General features: G+C 41.4%; 1 long non-coding RNA gene across 1 annotated transcript in view; it reads right to left on the reverse strand.

Moving 5' to 3' along the window:
* Nucleotides 1–8136: 8136 nt before the first annotated feature.
* LOC116090220 overlaps nucleotides 8137–17214 on the reverse strand; it is a 48780-nt gene continuing 39702 nt past the window's right edge. The window contains exon 4 of the long non-coding RNA XR_004118612.1: nucleotides 8137–8840. This is a non-coding gene — a long non-coding RNA (uncharacterized LOC116090220). The remainder of the gene's footprint in view (nucleotides 8841–17214) is intronic.

Here is a 17214-nt window from a genome sequence, read left to right on the forward strand (position 1 = left end):
TTCCAGATCCTACTGCACACTCAGAACAACCAAAGATGAACACTGTCTTTCACACCATAATGCTGAACTAAACAACAAAAACTTCCAAGAAAAATGATAACCATGAACAAAAATTCCCAGAGCCATAAAAGGGAGGAGACAGAAGAGAACAATAAAACATAACTACTGACACTGAATAACTTGAAAAGGTTATTGACTCTACTAACCAAACCAGATGCAATGGTCATAGTGTCTGAAACATGAGAACTTTCCTACAAGATGAGAATGGTTCCCAGAGAGCATGTGCTGTGAGACAGAGGCATCTGACTTACAAAGTGTCTGTAATGGACACTTGAGATTATGACACACACACACACCGCCCCCCTGAGAATTATGGGCCAGACACCTTACTTGGTCGTTTTATAGCAAAACACAGTGAATAAAATGCTAATCCTAATGCCTCCAAAATGTGTAATTTAAAGGAAATATAGGTTGAGAATCTAGGTGGGCAAAAGGTAGTCCATGATAAATACCCTGAGTTCCGTGCAAGGCGCTAATGGTACTAGTGGAGGAAAGGGGGCATCAAGGTATGCAAAAGGCAGAAAGAAGAGATCACCAAACTTAAAGCCTCCTTCCAAGCTGCAAACTGCTTCCAAATCATTACAAGAGAAGGGCCAGGGCAGGCCCCCTAAACACCAGTTACAACCCTACCCTTTACATTTAAAGAAAAGGAGGCTCTGTAGTAAGAGAATGCCAGAGTTCGAATTAGAACCCAAGTCTCCTCATTCCCAAACCTGGGAAATTCCCCTATAGTCATGAGACTCAAGGAAAAGACAACTTTCCTATCTTTTCTTAAGCCCTAAACAGTGTAGGTCTTTAGACCCCAGTCTTGTCTGTTAGTAGTGAGGCAGTGAAGTTTGTGTACTGGAGTGGAGGGTGATGAAAGGGAAACATCGACTCTCGAAACCGTCCTGATATGCTTAGTGGCAACTGACAGTATAATTGGCATGCTGTCCAGGCTCACCCTTCTAAGAAAGGCCCTCAGAATAGAGGTGGGTGCTTCCATCTGGACCCTGGGTTTGGCACAGATCACACCTAAACACTAATTTTGCATTCCAAACCAAATGCAACTAGATCCTTGATTAAGAAAGGCAAAGAATCGAGATGGCTGAATCTGAATTGGGCAGAAAGAGCAGCTAATAGCTTTGCAAATCTTCATTTTAAGAGGTAAAGGGGGGAAATCTGTGCTAAAATGAGCTAGAATGCATTGGTAAGTTCTGATTGGGTATTTTAGTTAGGATGGTCAAAATCAGGAATTTTGATTGATGGACTTTGACATTTTGATAGTTGGACCTTGATGACCAGTCTCAGCAATGATCAGTGGCTGGGTAAGAGAAGACTTGATAGCTAGCTTTAGGAATGTAGACTATGTATATTTAGGAATACTAGCATGTGCAGTTAGCAAGGGACAGAATGGTAAAGGGCAAAGGCTTAGGCCTCCGTTAGCCTTTCAATGGGTGCCAAGGAAACCTAAGAAGAGAAAAGAAAAGGTGGTTGCTATCTGATCCAGGAGAAAGCCGTAGAAGTGAGAATTGAAAAATTGGTCTAATATTAAGTTGATCTGCGTGGCTGGCTCAGGAGTCTCCAGTGCAGGATGTCATCTGTTGACATCTAAGGACACAGTGCAGGACAAGCTTGACAGCAGCATGAAAATCCACGGGACACACTCTGTCAACAAACCAGGGAATCAAAGCATGGATACCTAATCAGGCTTTGAAATTAACACTTCATGAGGGAAGATAGATTCTTCTCTGCTCTGGACTCCTATCCTGGCAACGACTTCATGTTATAATTGGTTGGTAACAGTCCATATCATGTCCTTCCTAGGAGGCTCCAAAATCTCCTCAAGTCCTAATACAATCAGCTCATCTTCCTTTTTCTCAGCTTTCTGGGCAAGGTATCCTGACTCTGTTTTGTTTGTTATTGGTCCCAAAGGATAGTCATGAGCCCAGTTAAGTATCTTGATGGATAAGGCTCTTAATTTTCAGATAATTTCTACTAATGTCTAGACTAAGAGGTGCCTGCCCTAAACACAGGGTCTCCGTCTTCATGTTATCAGTAAAGCTACATGTTGGAAGGTAGATGAGCCAGAATTGTTGTCAACCTATGTCTTCGAGGTTGTGTGTGTGTGTGTGTGTGAGTGTGTGTGTGTGTGTGTGTGTGAGAGAGAGAGAGAGAGAGAGAGAGAGAGAGACAGACAGACAGACAGACAGAGAGAGATAGAGAGACAGAGAGACACAGAGAGAGGGACAGAGAGACAGACAGACAGAGACAGAGACAGAGACAGAGAGAACTTTGTTTCTTGTCAGTAATGGACCAAAGGAAGTTATCAGGCCTAGTTTGGTCTAGCTAACATGTTTACTGCCACCAAAATCAGACATGATCCTCAATACATCATAACCTGTATCCATATCCATAGCATCCCACTAGCAAGGGCTCCACCCATCACCATCATAGACCTCAATCTATGCACATGACTGCAATCATCTCTATCATGTGATGTCTGTTCAGCTGCTCTAGCTATAGAAGATCTCTGCAGATAGGCATTTGACCTTGTCAAGTTCAAGGCAGAAAGAAAAGCAGGTTCTTTCAGAACCTCTATTATTTCTGTATGGTGAAGGCCAGCTAAGTGACAGAAGCAGAGGTTGAGACAGCAGTCAGACACTGTAGCGCTTTCTAGACAGCACTATGTGCTGAACACCTTGTGAGCATCACAGGCAAGGAAGGTCAACCTTCTGTGCTTGTACGCTGGTGGCAGTAAGGCAACAAACAGTTGGCATACTTTGAAATCAGGAAGCTGTGTTGACCTTTAGTTCTGCATCAGCTACAGTTATTTCTTTAGTCTCTCACGGTGGAAGTAAGTTGAAGAGATCTGATCTCAGGAAGCTAGAGTGTCTGCAAGTGTAAGAATCATCTCTGCAGGATGTTGCTCTTTCAGTACATGGCCACAAATGCATATGTTCCTCTCTGTTAGAGGGTACTGGCTGGATTCAGAACCAAGACGAGGATGTTCAAGGTCTTCCATCTCGCTCCTGCAAGCCTGCAGGCAAGCGCAGTTTACCATATGGGCAAAAGGAAGGACACCAACCTGGCTTGACTCTGTGTCATAGGTTTCCACACTAATACTTTCAAGGACAGCCCATGCCTAAGGGTAAGAACATTTTACCAAGAACCACTTTACCATGTCGTACAGGATAACTGAAAGCATGAGCAATATGGAGTCAATAACAAGTTACTATAAAAGAACAGTTTTTCTTTCTACCTCTCTCTCTCTCTCTCTCTCTCTCTCTCTCTCTCTCTCTCTCTCTCTCTCTCTCTCTCTCTCTCTCTCGGTTTTGGTTTTGGTTTTTCGAGACAGAAACTCTCTGTGTGGCTTTGGCTATCCTAGAACTCACTCTGTAGACCAGGCTAGCCCCAAACTCACAAAGATCTGTCTGCCTCTGCCTCCCAAGTGCTGGTATTAAAGGTGTGGGCCACCACTGCCTAGCTAAAGAAGCAGTCTTAATGGAGAACTTGAGCACTAATATATCAGTACCATGTTCCTTTGAACTTTAAAATTAAGGTTGGAAATGTATTGGGTGTAATAAAAACAGATGGTAGAAGGAAGGTGGGTTTTCCTTTTTGTTCTGCATGTAGATGTTATTAATATGTTATAAGCATGGACTGTGAGAGGAAACATTTTTTTTAATTAGATATTTTCTTTATTTACATGTAAATTTCTCCTTTCCCAGTTTTCCCTCCAAAAAACAAAGAAACAAACAAAAACAACAAAAACAAACCCCTGTTGCCTCCCCCCTCCCCATGTCTGCCACTCCACCCTCTCCCACTTATTGGCCCTGGCATTCCCCTACACTGGGGCATAGAACCTTCACAGGGCTGAGGTCCTCTCCTCCTATTGATGATCGAATTTGTAATCCTCTACTATACACATGCTGCCAGAACAATCAGACCCCTCCATGTGCAATTCTTGGTTGGTGGTTGAGACCCTGGGAGCTCTGAGGGTACTAATGAGTTCATATTGTTGTTCATCCTAAGTGGCTGCAAACCCCTCAGCTCATAGGTCCCTGGACTAGTGTCTATCCTATAATACGTACTCAATAAATATTAAATATATCAAAATTCAGTTCAATTTTATGTCACACACTACATTCCATATAGTCCATTAGTCCATTAGTCTTACTTCAGCAGTTTTCATTTCTGCCTTTTTATTTTTTATTAGATGTTTTCTTTATTTACAATAGCTCCTTTCCCAGGTTCCCCTCCAAAGAAAAAAATAAAAATAAAATAAAATAAAACCCAAAACTAAAACAATCCCCTATTCCCTCCCCACTCCCCCTACTCACCACCCCACCCTCTCCCACTTCCTGGCCCTGGCATTCTCCTACACTGGGACATAGAACCTTCACAGGGCCAAGGGCCTCTCCTCCCATTGATGACCAACTTGGTCATCCTCTGCTATACACATGCTGCTGGAGCAATGAGTCCCCCCGTGTGTACTCTTTGGTTGGAGTTTTAGTTCCTGGGAGCTCTGAGGGTACTAGTTAGTTCATATTGTTGTTCATGCTAAGGGGCTGCAGACCCTTCAGCTCCTTGGGTCCTTTCTCTAGCTCCTTCACTGGGGACCCTGTACTCAGTCCAATGGATGGCTGTGAGCCTCTACTTCTGAATTAGTTGGGTACTGTCAGAGCCTGTCAGGAGACAGCTATATCAGGCTCCTGTCAGCCAGCACTTGCTGATATCCACAATAGCATCTGGATTTGATGATTGAATATGGGAAGGATTCCCAGGTAGAGCAGTCTCTGGTTTGTCCTTCCTTCAGTCTCTGCTCCATAGTTTGATTCTGAAAATCCTTCTGTGGGTATTTTGTTCCCCCTTTTAAAAAGGAACAAAGTATCCACACTTTGGTCTTCCTTCTTGAGTTTCTTGTGGTTTGTGGATTGATAGTACTTTGTGTATTCCGATCTTCTAGGCTAATCATTTCTACCTTTTATAATTGATTCTTTTCCATATTATGTCACCCTTGATTCATTAAATGATACTTTTAAATATCAATGCTTAATTATAATTATTTAATCTTTAAATATATAGATATATTTACTCCTTTATCTTTTGAGCTCATGTTTTTTCACTATGTAAAATTGCTACCTTAAACTGGCAATATGACTCAATGAGTAGAGGCACTTGCCACCAAGCCTAAGAACCTGAGTTGGATCTCTGAGACTTAACATACTCGAAGGAGAGACCCTCCATTCACCTGTTGTGCTATCCCCTCCACCTCTGGTTCCATTTGCTAACAATAAGCAGGCAACTGCAGTCCTGGCCATTAGACTCACCTTCTTAGAGCTTTTTCCATACTTCCTATGGATGAAAATACGAGATGCCATTTCTTTTTCAATTGCTGTGGGCTTTTTTTCCCCTTCTGCATCATACACTCTCCTTTCTGAGTGATTTATCTCCTCCTGTACTCACTGTTTCTGCATACTTGTCTCTGTCCCCAATATAACAATACATTTAAGGACACAAGACATTCTGTACTAGAGATACTTAGTACCAAATTAACCTTCTTTGTGCTGGCCAGTTTTGTGTCAATTTGATTCAACCTGGAGCCACTTGAGATGAGGGAACCTCAGTTGAGAAATGCCTCCATAAGATTAGGCTGTATATATATCTGTAGGGCATTTTCTTAATTGGTGATGGATGAGGGAGGGCTCAGCCCTTTGTGGGTGGTGCCATCCCTGGGCTGGTGAACCTGGGTTCTATAAGAAAGCAGGTTGAGCAAGCCATGAAGATCAAGCCAGTAAGCAGCACCCCTCAACGGCCTCTGCATCAGCTCCTGCCTCCAGACTCTTGCTTGATTCCTATCCTGACTTCCATTGGTGATAGACTGTGATGTGAAAGTAAAAGCAAGCTAGACCCTTCCTCTCCAAGTTGCTTTGCTCATCCTAACAATTGTCACCCTAACTAAGACCCTCCCTAGCTGTACAGACCCTCACTGCAGAGGCAGCTTTCAACCCTATCCTACCATGGTCCCTCCAAAGCCCCCTGGCTCTCCAAGCCACCCATTGCCTCCAGGATTTTGTTTTCAATAGATGCGATATCAGATAGCTGGTCTCTGGCAACACTAGTCACTTGGCATAATGTTGAGTCTTGAATCCCAAAAGGAAAAAGGGCAATCCAAGTGCCAGAAAGCTTAAGAAATTCTCATATCCACACAGACCTCAGTTCTCTGCCACTCTCCTCTGAATTCATGGCTTCTTTCTTAGAATTGCTCCCTGATTAATACCTTACAGGATATAGTTTAAATACAGCACTGCAGAATACATTACCCATCATAACACTCACATAGTATAGCTGTTTTCCCTCATATACTGTGGACTGAATTTAGTAACTTCTCCTTCTTTTATATATATATACACACACACATATATATATGTATATATGAAAAATGTTCTCATACATCACACACATGCTCACATACACACACATACACACACATATATGTATATATGAAAAATGTTCTCATACATCACACACATGCTCACATACACACACACATACACACACACACACTCACACACACACACTCACACACACACTCACACACTCATACACACACACACATACACACACACATACACACACACATACACACACCCACACATACACACACACTCACACACACATACATACACACTCACACACACACTCACACACACACATACACACACTCACACACACATACACACACTCATACACACACATATACACACTCACATACACACACATACACACACACTCACACACATACACACACTCATACACACACATACACACACATACATACACACACTCAAATACACACACACATACACACACACTCATGCACACACTCACACACACACTCACACACATACATACACACTCACATACACACACTCACACACACATACAAACACACACACTCATACACACACACCTACACATACACACTAACGTACACACACTCACACACATACACACACACTCACACACACACACACTCACACACACATACACACACATACATACACATACTCACACACACACTCACACACACACACTCACACACACACATACACACACACCACATATACACACTCACACACACACATACATACACACATACTCACATACACACACTCACACACACTTCTTAAGATGAAATGATTCATATAGTTAGACTTGCTGCCTTCTCCTGCAATTCATTCCCCCTTTTCCATATGCTCTCTGCCTACATAAATACCTTTAGCCTGTTCATTAATTCCCTGGTAAATATATTCAACTTTTCCCTCTGTTCCTTTTTCCAACACTCCAGTTGCTTCTTAGAAGTTTTAGCTCTAACCTTATGCTCTCTGTCTCTCTAGCCCTGCAGTGATTGTCACTATCTTTCTGTGTTTCTCTTTCCCCCAAAGTCTTGTAAAATATAACATACTGCAAAGCAGTGGTGTTCCTGAGATTTAGCATTTGGAATGGCAGATGGGGTGGTAACAAATCTGCTCATGGGGGCTGGGTTCCTCCCCCAGCACTCCCAACCCATCGTGTAGATTTTGAATTAAAAATATTAAAGATAATAGAATTAAAAACATATCATCTATTTTGTCTGTTTAAGAGCAATTAGGAAAAAAAAAAAGAACCCGAACTCTTTACTGATACTTAGTCAAAGACAACTAACAAATCATCCACTAGGTTAACAAGCAGGCACGGAGCATCAGCTGTTGTGGGCTCACTACAATTCAGCCATCAGCAGAAGGTGCTGGCGAGGGGGTAGCTCCTATACATGAAGCTTAGGTTGGCTTCCACTGCATTTCACTTAAACCCTTTTCTTAGGCTGCTTACCACTTACTCTTTTCACCCAAACTACTCACAGACCACTTTTAAATAAGACTAGACAACTGTTGCTCACTATTATTGTCATGGCCAATGCTTTTGCACGACTGTCCACTTTCTTGAGAATACCAGATGTGCTAACCCATTCAATGGGATTCCAGAGTGCATGGTAAGAAGGGAATAATGTATATTAATAGAGTCTCTTACCTGTGAGCGAAGCATATTGCTGGCATTTCTTTTACGGTGATCATGAGATCATCAGAGTAGCCTGTGTCCATAGATATCAAAGGAGAAACTCGCAAAGGTGAATTACAGCCTCGGAGCTCACAAAGCCAGTAAAACAACCAAGCTTTCGTGCTTTCACCCTATGCTTCTCAATGCCTTTCGACTGCATGGTGGACAAAGAATGACCAGCTCAACCTGAGCAGAGACTTGCAAAAGTAAACAGCGATCACTTAACAGGGCATGTGGAGAATCAGGATGGCCAGGAAAAAGAACAACACTGTACTCTAAATTTAAATTTCCCACAATAAGGTTTGTTTTAAATGAGAAAGTCAAAAGTGATGATGCCTCACGAGAGTCAAAGCCACATTTGATTGAACAGAAACAGAGGCCCAGGTCGGTATCAGACTATTGCTGGCAACGTAGAATTTGAATCAAGAACCTCTGAAAACTGCACTTCTGGTCAGCCACCCAATCCTTTGCTCCAAGTACTAGTGGAATCCAGAAGTAAACTTCATTGTTGATTAACCAACATCAAATGCTTCAGGAGGATAAACATGGCATGAGTGCTTTTGGGTTTTCCAGCATGAAAATCCGACTCCAGTTCCAGCTCCCTTTGTGATGTAATCTGGGTGCAGCTAGCGAATCACAGCGAGCAAGGCAGATGGCACAGAATATCCTAATTACAATTCCAAACTGCACTAGATGCTCTTCTAAATAGAAAAAAAAAAAACAAGTGAATTAATTTAAAAGGACATATTAAATTGCAGTCATGGGGAGATAAATCTTTCATTAGCAAATTATTCCATTTTGCTTGGCCACTTATAAGTAACTTTTAGATCACCAAGGACACACACACACACACACACACACACACACACACTTTCCATAGCTCATGAAACAAGAAAAAGCCATTCCATTATAATCTGTTTCTTTTGAAGAATCCCCTGAGGAACCCTCCTAAAGTTGAGGCAAATCAGCAGACACAAATACATCCATTTACAATCTCCTTGGAAACTAGAATTGCTGGCAAATTTAGGCAGCAAAGCAGCAAAATGTTTTTCCAGGTTCACTTAAAAGGAGAAAAATATTGTGGAAAAATTCAAAGGCAGGTATGTATGAGTGGTAGAGTTTGATGTGCTATCCTCTAGGGTCCTGAGTTTTCATGCACCAGAGAGACGACTGCTTTGCCAAGTATGCGTGCTATGCCATTCATATGAAATAAGCCAATAGAAACTGATAGTAAAAATAAAAATGGTTGCCCTTGAGCGCATGCTTGGCTGGGAGAGATGCTACAGTGCTTTATTTATCTTGTTAATATGTTAATTCTCACAACCACTACACTGTTTTCTTAATTCATAAAAGAAAGGAAGGAAGGAAGGAAGGAAGGAATAGAAAGAAAGAAAGAAAGAAAGAAAGAAAGAAAGAAAGAAAGAAAGAAGGAAAAGGAAAAGAAATGGAGGTTTAGAAAAGTTAGAGGTCTCTCCTAAGGTCACATAGCTGGCAAGTGACAAAGCTGCTTGGTGGGGTGCAATGTATGCGCTATGACACAGTCCTACAGGTTCAAGGGTGTGGTCAACCTTCTTGGCATTCTCTTCAGTTCAGCATTCCAGTAAGTGCCAAGCTTCAGAAAATGTAGGAAGGAGCCACAGGTTCCCACCACATCAGAGAATGACTGAAATTCCCTAAAATAGAGATAAAGGCATTTGTTCCCACAGGTCATAAGGCTATTCCTGTGCCTACTCATGAGTCACTTGTACACCTACCCACAGCATGAGGGGAAAAATCTGCCAGGAAGGAAGGAAGTTATTTGTGCTCTCCCACTAGACGGACAGAGAGATGAAGAGGCGTACTGACACACTCATGCACACACAAATGGAAAACACAGATTTGTTTTGACAACCTATTATACTACAAAAATATTTATGAATGTAGCTCCAGCAAAGTTGCAGCCATCTTCCAAAAGCATACACACCCCGCCAAAGGATGCTAGATCTGGGGCAGGTGAAAACAGCCCCCCTCGGAATGGATGGCCCTGGGGCTAAGCAGGAGGGGCGGTCTCTGGATTGCCTTCATCAGGATGGTCACACACACGGATAGTCTTCACACACGGCACCCTGATTTTTTCACATCACTGTTAAGTGACCACCATCTATTTTGCAATCAGAGCATGGAGCTGGCAGAACTGAAGTGTCTTGGCAGCTGCAGAGACAAAACTCAACTGAACAAACAGATTCTTAAGTGATGCTTAGATGGAGCAACTTGGACAGGGTTCAGATTCTTTTAATTCATTTAAATGTGTGATTGAATCCTGCTCATTACTCTCTCTGCGGTATAATATATATTCAGCTCTTTATTGTATAATAATATTGAGGGTGGAAAATAAGAAAGGTACAATATTACCAGCTCTTCTTATTATAGAAAGGAGAGCAGCTTTGTTTAGTTATAAACAATAGTCAATAAACGCATATAACAAGCTAATTTTTCACAGCAATCTATAGCCAGAACTTGAAATATGCTATTTTGTTCTTTTGGTCCAAATTTCCTAAGATAAATAATTCCTTCTGTACAGTAGTCAGACTACAGTCTTGGAGTACACAGTGCGAAAGAGCATGTGGGGGTCTTGGGATCTGTTTAGTGCGAACTCATGGCAGATGACTTGCAATTCTCTGACGTCATTTGCAAGCACCCTCCATCTTCACTCTAGTCCTTTCTGTCTTAGTCCATTCTCCAGGACTGTAACTAAATGCTACAAACTCAATGGAAATTTATAAAGAAAAGAGGTTTGGCTCACAATTGCAAAAGTCCAAGAACATGTTCCTGGGATCTGTTGAGGGCCATCCTGCTGGGTCATGAGATCATAGAAGAGGGAGTCACTGATCCCATGAATATGTTACCTTAGAAGTCACTAGGAATTTTGCCAGTAGAAATAAACTTAGTGACTTCCAGTATTGGATATTAGGAGACTAATTCTAAGGATCTGGTTAGGACCAAGTCATCACGTGAAATCTTAGATCTAAAGCAGAAGGCCTTGGGGCTACAAACCCTATTACAGCTCAAACCACCATTGTTAGCTTTGAAGATGCTGAAGAAGAATTATAAGTCAACAAGGCAAGTGTCCTCTAGAATTACAGTGTTTTAACAGCCATCAAGAAAAACAGGGATGGCAGCATTTTAAATACAGAGGAGTCAGTTCTACGAAAACCATAAATGAGCCTGGAAGCCAGTTCTCAACCACAGCCAAGCTGCACTAAAGCCTTGACCTTAGTCTTGCCAGCTTAAGGCAGAGAAATCCACTGAGCCTATAGGACTCCTGACATAGAGAGGCATAAGACCATTAGTCTGTGTTGTTTACCTACTACATTTGTGGTAATTTGTCATGCCACCAAAAGAAAACTATCCAAGAATCTAGAACCAATTCATGTATCCAAAACACCCAACATGAATTCAGAAGCATAGTCCAGGGTTCCTATCACCCACTCTCCTTGCCTCCCATAAGCCCACCCATTTTGCTATTAGCTCTACACTGTCTATCTGCTCAAGCAGCTGTTCCTGCTACACCAAGGATGAGTCACACCCAGTCCCCAACTCTTTCACCATTCAGCATTGCTTAAGAGGGTATTTCACTTGGGGACTTCCAACTGTCACACCACAGACCCTTCATGTAATTATACAGTGTCAAGTGCCATTATCATTTTCTCTCCTATTATTATTTAGTAGTAGTAGTAGTAGTAGTAGTAGTAGTAGTAGTAGTAGTAGTAGTAGTAGTAGTATTTCAGTTCATGAACTGAAATCTCATGTCTCCTTTGTGTCCATCAAAGCATGGAACACTGCATACACTAACTTTCTTAAGATTTTACTTACTTCACTCTAAAGTGCTCAGATGGAGATTTTTATATGTATTTTCTAAATCTCTAAAATGAGAGCATTAACATCTTGTTTTGCAGCATCGTCGACTTCACTTTGTACTATAGACCAAATGTACAGAATCCTAACAGATAAGATCTGGCAGCAGGAACTATTTTATTTTATTTATATCTGTCAATTTCATGAGGAACATGGACAGAGTTTTTACCAAATGCTTACTTTCCCATTTCACCCCTTGTAGAGGAATTTAAATTCAGCAACATGGATTCTCTGGCTAGAATACAGACACACCCTTGGCACCCACCTTTAAGGTAAAATTAGTTTATAGAAGGAAGCAGCCATGTTTGAAAGTGACATCTAATTGAGGGGCAGACAAAGTGATGAACCAGAAAAAGATTTGATAGAATGAGTCAGAGATAACAATGATCCCAACTCTCACAAGAATAGCACAGGAAAGAGAGGCTACTTAAGAGCAGCACAGGGAGAGAGAGTCAGCCATCTGGGAGTCAGTGCAATGAGTGCAGTGCAGTGGAGTTGTGTCACTTCAGCCTTGTGTTCATACAGTTCAGTTCTGTTCAGTTCATGCAGTCAGTGCAGTTCAGTTCATAGAATTCAGAGGCAGAATCAGTCCAGTGACACACTGCAATGAACAGTGGCAAGTAAAGATGTGTGGACGGAAGGGTATGTTTTGTGACACACTTGTGAATACTTGTGAATACTACAGCTTCCAAGACAAGATGTATTTACTTATTTATTTATTTGGGTGGTTGCAAGGGTGGAGGGTGAATGAAAAAAGATGAGGAGATGAGTAGGATTGGGCTGCATGCTGTGAAATTTACAAAGAACCAATAAAGGTTGTTTTGTTTTGTTTTGTTTTGTTTTTGTTGGTTGTTGTTGAGTAAGAAGCTTGGTATGTTTCAGCAGTTCAGAGCCCAAGCTGACCTTCCAGAGGGTCTGGGTTCAATTCCCAGCACCCTTACGACAATTCACAACCACCTATAACTCCAGTTCTAGGTGATCCAATGCTCTTTTCTGGCCTCCACAGGAACTGGGCAGAAATATGTATAAACAAAACACTCATAGACTGACAACAAAAATTTAAACAAACAAAAATGACTAAATTCCTTGGAAAAATATCAGAAATTGTTCAAGTTTCAAGAATATGAAAATGTCATTTGAAAGTCTTTTCTTTGAGGAAGATTGCATTGAAATGGAATGTCTCTAGTGTCCTTACACACAGAAAGATACTGATGAACTTCTTGTCCTCCACTTTATTTCAACATGTCCAGCTGCCCAGACATTGAGAGGCCATTGCAGCCGCAGTCTATGATAAATAGGCTACCATTTGAGTTGGCTAAAGATTTTGATATTCATAGTTTTAAAGGCATGCAGGATTCAAGTTACACGCATACTCCCTCCTGGAAGGCCAGTCAACTGGCAGTACAATCAGGATCCCAATGATGCTAGGAGGTTCTGAGATGGTAATGCATAAAGTTGTGATGACAAAGTCAAAGCTTCAATGGAGACCCTGTGAGAGTGAAACATTTGCTAAGGAAAACCACTGGTAATGACTGGAATCAGTCCAATATAGAAGTCCCTTGGGCTGACAATGAAAACATCCTGGGAACAAGGCTGCCTAGATCCCTGGATATCACATAACACCACAAAATTCCCAGGACAGTGATGGATATGGGGTTCCGGCATTCAATCAGCATTTCTCCTGCTGGGCTTTCAGTTTGTTTCTCTCCCATTCCCTTCTCTGTTCCCATTCCTTCTTTTGGAATGGGAATGTTGACTTGGCACCACTGTATCTTAGAAGTACTTAAAACCTTCTTGAATTTATATGGACTCATAGCTAAAAGTTTACTTGATCTCCAAAGTGACTTTGGATTTGGATCTTTAAAAACACTTGGAACCACTGAGACTACGGTATCCTTGATGTTGGATTAAATGCATTTTACATTATGAAACAGCCATGGGCTTTTGGTAGCTATGGGTAGAATGTTATGATTAGAATATGAAATACTCCCTTACAGTCTCATGGCCCTTCAGGGGTTATGCTATGCTAGGTGTTGTTGAGGGAGAAGTCCAGGAAGTACAGCAACTACCTGCAAGCAATCATCCAGTCTGGTCTATCTGCTCATGTGAGTCTGTACCCATACTTCCAGGATAATCCCATTGGTCCACAGCTAGTGATGCTATTTTTGAAATGGTGGGAATTTTAGGTTGTAGAGCCTAACTAGAGGAAAGCAAGAAAACAATTGAACTCTGTTTTATATTTCAAATGACGGGAAATGAGAGTCCTCAGGATTTGCAATTCAAGTCAAAACATAATTTGATTAAAAACCAATCCAAATTGAAAATCTCCAAGAATACCTTTGTTAGAACAAAGGGAAAAAAATCTGTTTCCGAGCAACTGTATTCAAGGTGAAAGAAAGGTTGCCTTGGGCAAGAGAGCAGCCAGTTATCCAGATTCCTTGCTGAAGGTACTGAAGATTCTAGACTTCACTCTCTTGCTTTCTTGGTAGTTGAATCCCCTGCTATTTCCTCTATTTTGGTACTAGCTTCCACTGCTGGTCCTGTTCAGCTCAGTAAACAAGGTTCCTTGAACCCAAAAGAAAGAACTACTTGACACAATTTCAACATTAAAGATCTGCTTCAGAGAATTGTAATCCTATGTCTGTGTGACTCAACTGCTTCTGGGGCTCACTTATAGAGAAATAACTGTTCTCAATCAATTTCTCAAGCTAAGACTCAGTGTTAGAAATTCTACACCAGGAAGCCAGGTGCATTAAGTGGAGTTTTTAAGTTGCTTTAAGCAAAGAGGGGAAAATATCTTCTGGAGAAACAAAGCTCTTTGTGTTGTTCTCATGTGATGAGCATGTTCCACAGGGTCAACTGTCTAGTGTGGAGGGACACAGAGTCATTCATTCCCCTTCAGGACTTTTCAGTCTTCTCCTGCTCTGTCTGCACACAGTGAGACTCTTGAATCTGTAGTGAGGCACTGGAACCAAATAGTTACGTGCATGCTTCGCATTTCATGACTGGCTAGGACATGAAAACCAGTAGGTTCAGCAATATGTGGTACTATTTCATGAATGTACAGGATAAAAACACTACTCACTTTTCCCTTTGCTTCTTCTCAGGTAACATTAAAAGCAGAATGCACCTTTTTTTTTTTCTGATACAAACAACACATTCTAGCTCTAAGACCATCCAATGTGATGACCGTGGACACCAAAAACACAGTGGTTCCGTTTTCTGAAGAAACCATTGCTGGGTCTGTTACAAGTTTGTATGGCAGAAAAGACAATGTTCACCCCATATTGGAAGAAGTTTAATAATTTGTTTCAATTATTCTTCAAACCCAGAACCCAAGATGATTATGGAAACAACTAGACACTATAGCTCTTTATACATAAAGATATGTTAAGGGCACAGCCTGGTGCTGTCACAGGGATGTCAGTCCCCTTAGCAAGGCCCTATGGTTTAGAGATCTGTTCCTGTCACCCAGCATCAGCTCATCTATGAACAGGTCATTGAGTCCCTGAGAACACAAAACCTGCATGTCTGGTTTCCTAAGAGGTGAGCAAATAAGGACTCCTCTGTTCACTCAGTACACTCTGACGTGATGTGTTCAGTTGCAGGGATGAGAAATACCAGTTTTATCTAAAGCAGTTTCCACAGCTGCTACATCTCTACCTTCTAAAACGGGTCTGACACTTTGTTAAATTTCAATCCTGCTTACAAATTCCCATTTTTTTACTTCAAAACAATGTTACTGATGAGATGAGTTACAACTGCAAAGGAAATGTCATTGGCCTCCCAGTTAGTCCCAGTGGCTGGATGAGGACATCTTTGCCTTCTTCCCCACTGCCTTTCTTCTCTACATTTCCTGTTTCCTCTGAATTGGGGAACTGCCTGGCATATGGCCTTTGAACATGGCTTTGAAAAGAAAGCACATTTTGAGCAAAATGGAAGGTGAAAAAGAAGCATGAAAGAATACAGGAGGAATAGAAGGTGTGTGTGTGTGTGTGTGTGTGTGTGTGTGTGTGTGTGTGTATGCATGTGTGTGTGTGTATGAGTGTGTGTGTGTGTATGTGTATGTATGTGAAGTGTGGCAGTTAATAATATGTGGTGGGAAACCACTAAAGGTATATGCAAGAGACCAATGAAATATAAAAGAGGAAAAATAAAAAATGTTGTATGTGACCCTCTACTGTCTAGCGAACACTAAGGACTTTATTAAGTAGTCTTGGACTTGCCTTTAAAGATAGTTTGAATAAGGAAAGACAATACTACATAACAAGAGTTGTTGGATAAGATTGCTCTGAATTAGAAGGCAGGGAGGATGGCTGCTCCAAGATTACTGCAGTAGTCTAGACACGAGCCAAATAAGAGTCTTGATTTAGGAGGCAACCACATGAAAGGAAAAGTAAAAACAATCTCAAAGGCAAAACACCAGGATATAATGAGGGTGTGGATGGATGCATTGGAGATGAGTAAGGTTAAATACAGCAACACAAATGGTGATAGCCCTGAAAGAGTTTGTAAAGCCAGGAGGAAAAAAGTTTAACAAGAAAAAAATCAAATTGATTTACAGGTAAGTCTTAAGTTTTAAGAACGAGCGGGACATAGAGATGCTAAGGAAAAAGGGACATGATTGGAATATAAGTGGAAAAACCAGTCCTATGCAGAAAATAATGGGAGTCACAGAAATTTATAACATCAGAGAGAGAGGGAGGGACTGTCCTAACACTTAGGAATGGCCACAGTTAGTGAATGGCAGAAGATAAAAGGTGGCCAAGACATCCAAGATGAAGGAGCTATTCGATGGGACAAGTCATGCTAATGTGAAAAGGGTTTAGGAGGGAGGAGAGAATTTCTAAAAGGTTCATAAAGGCCAAATACTTCACATTTCAAAGCATGTTGTCAAGGCGTAGACATTACATTTGGATTTAGAGGTCATTTTTGAAAGGGATACAGAGGTTGGATTACAAAAAGATAAAAGGTAGTCAATAATAAATAAAATACAGATGGCAAATCAATGAATTAAGAATTTTGAAGATATCAGAAGCAAATATGAGAGGAAGAAGAATCAAAGGAAAATAGAGACATTCCAGCTATTGGTTGCTCTCTCTCTCTCTCTCATTCTCTCTCTCTCTCCCTCCTTCCCTCCCTCCCTTCCTCCCCCCTCTCTCTTTCAGTACAAATGGCTCC

The sequence above is a fragment of the Mastomys coucha genome, unplaced genomic scaffold, assembly GCF_008632895.1.
Source record: "Mastomys coucha isolate ucsf_1 unplaced genomic scaffold, UCSF_Mcou_1 pScaffold15, whole genome shotgun sequence".
NCBI classification, from domain to species: Eukaryota; Metazoa; Chordata; class Mammalia; order Rodentia; family Muridae; genus Mastomys; species Mastomys coucha.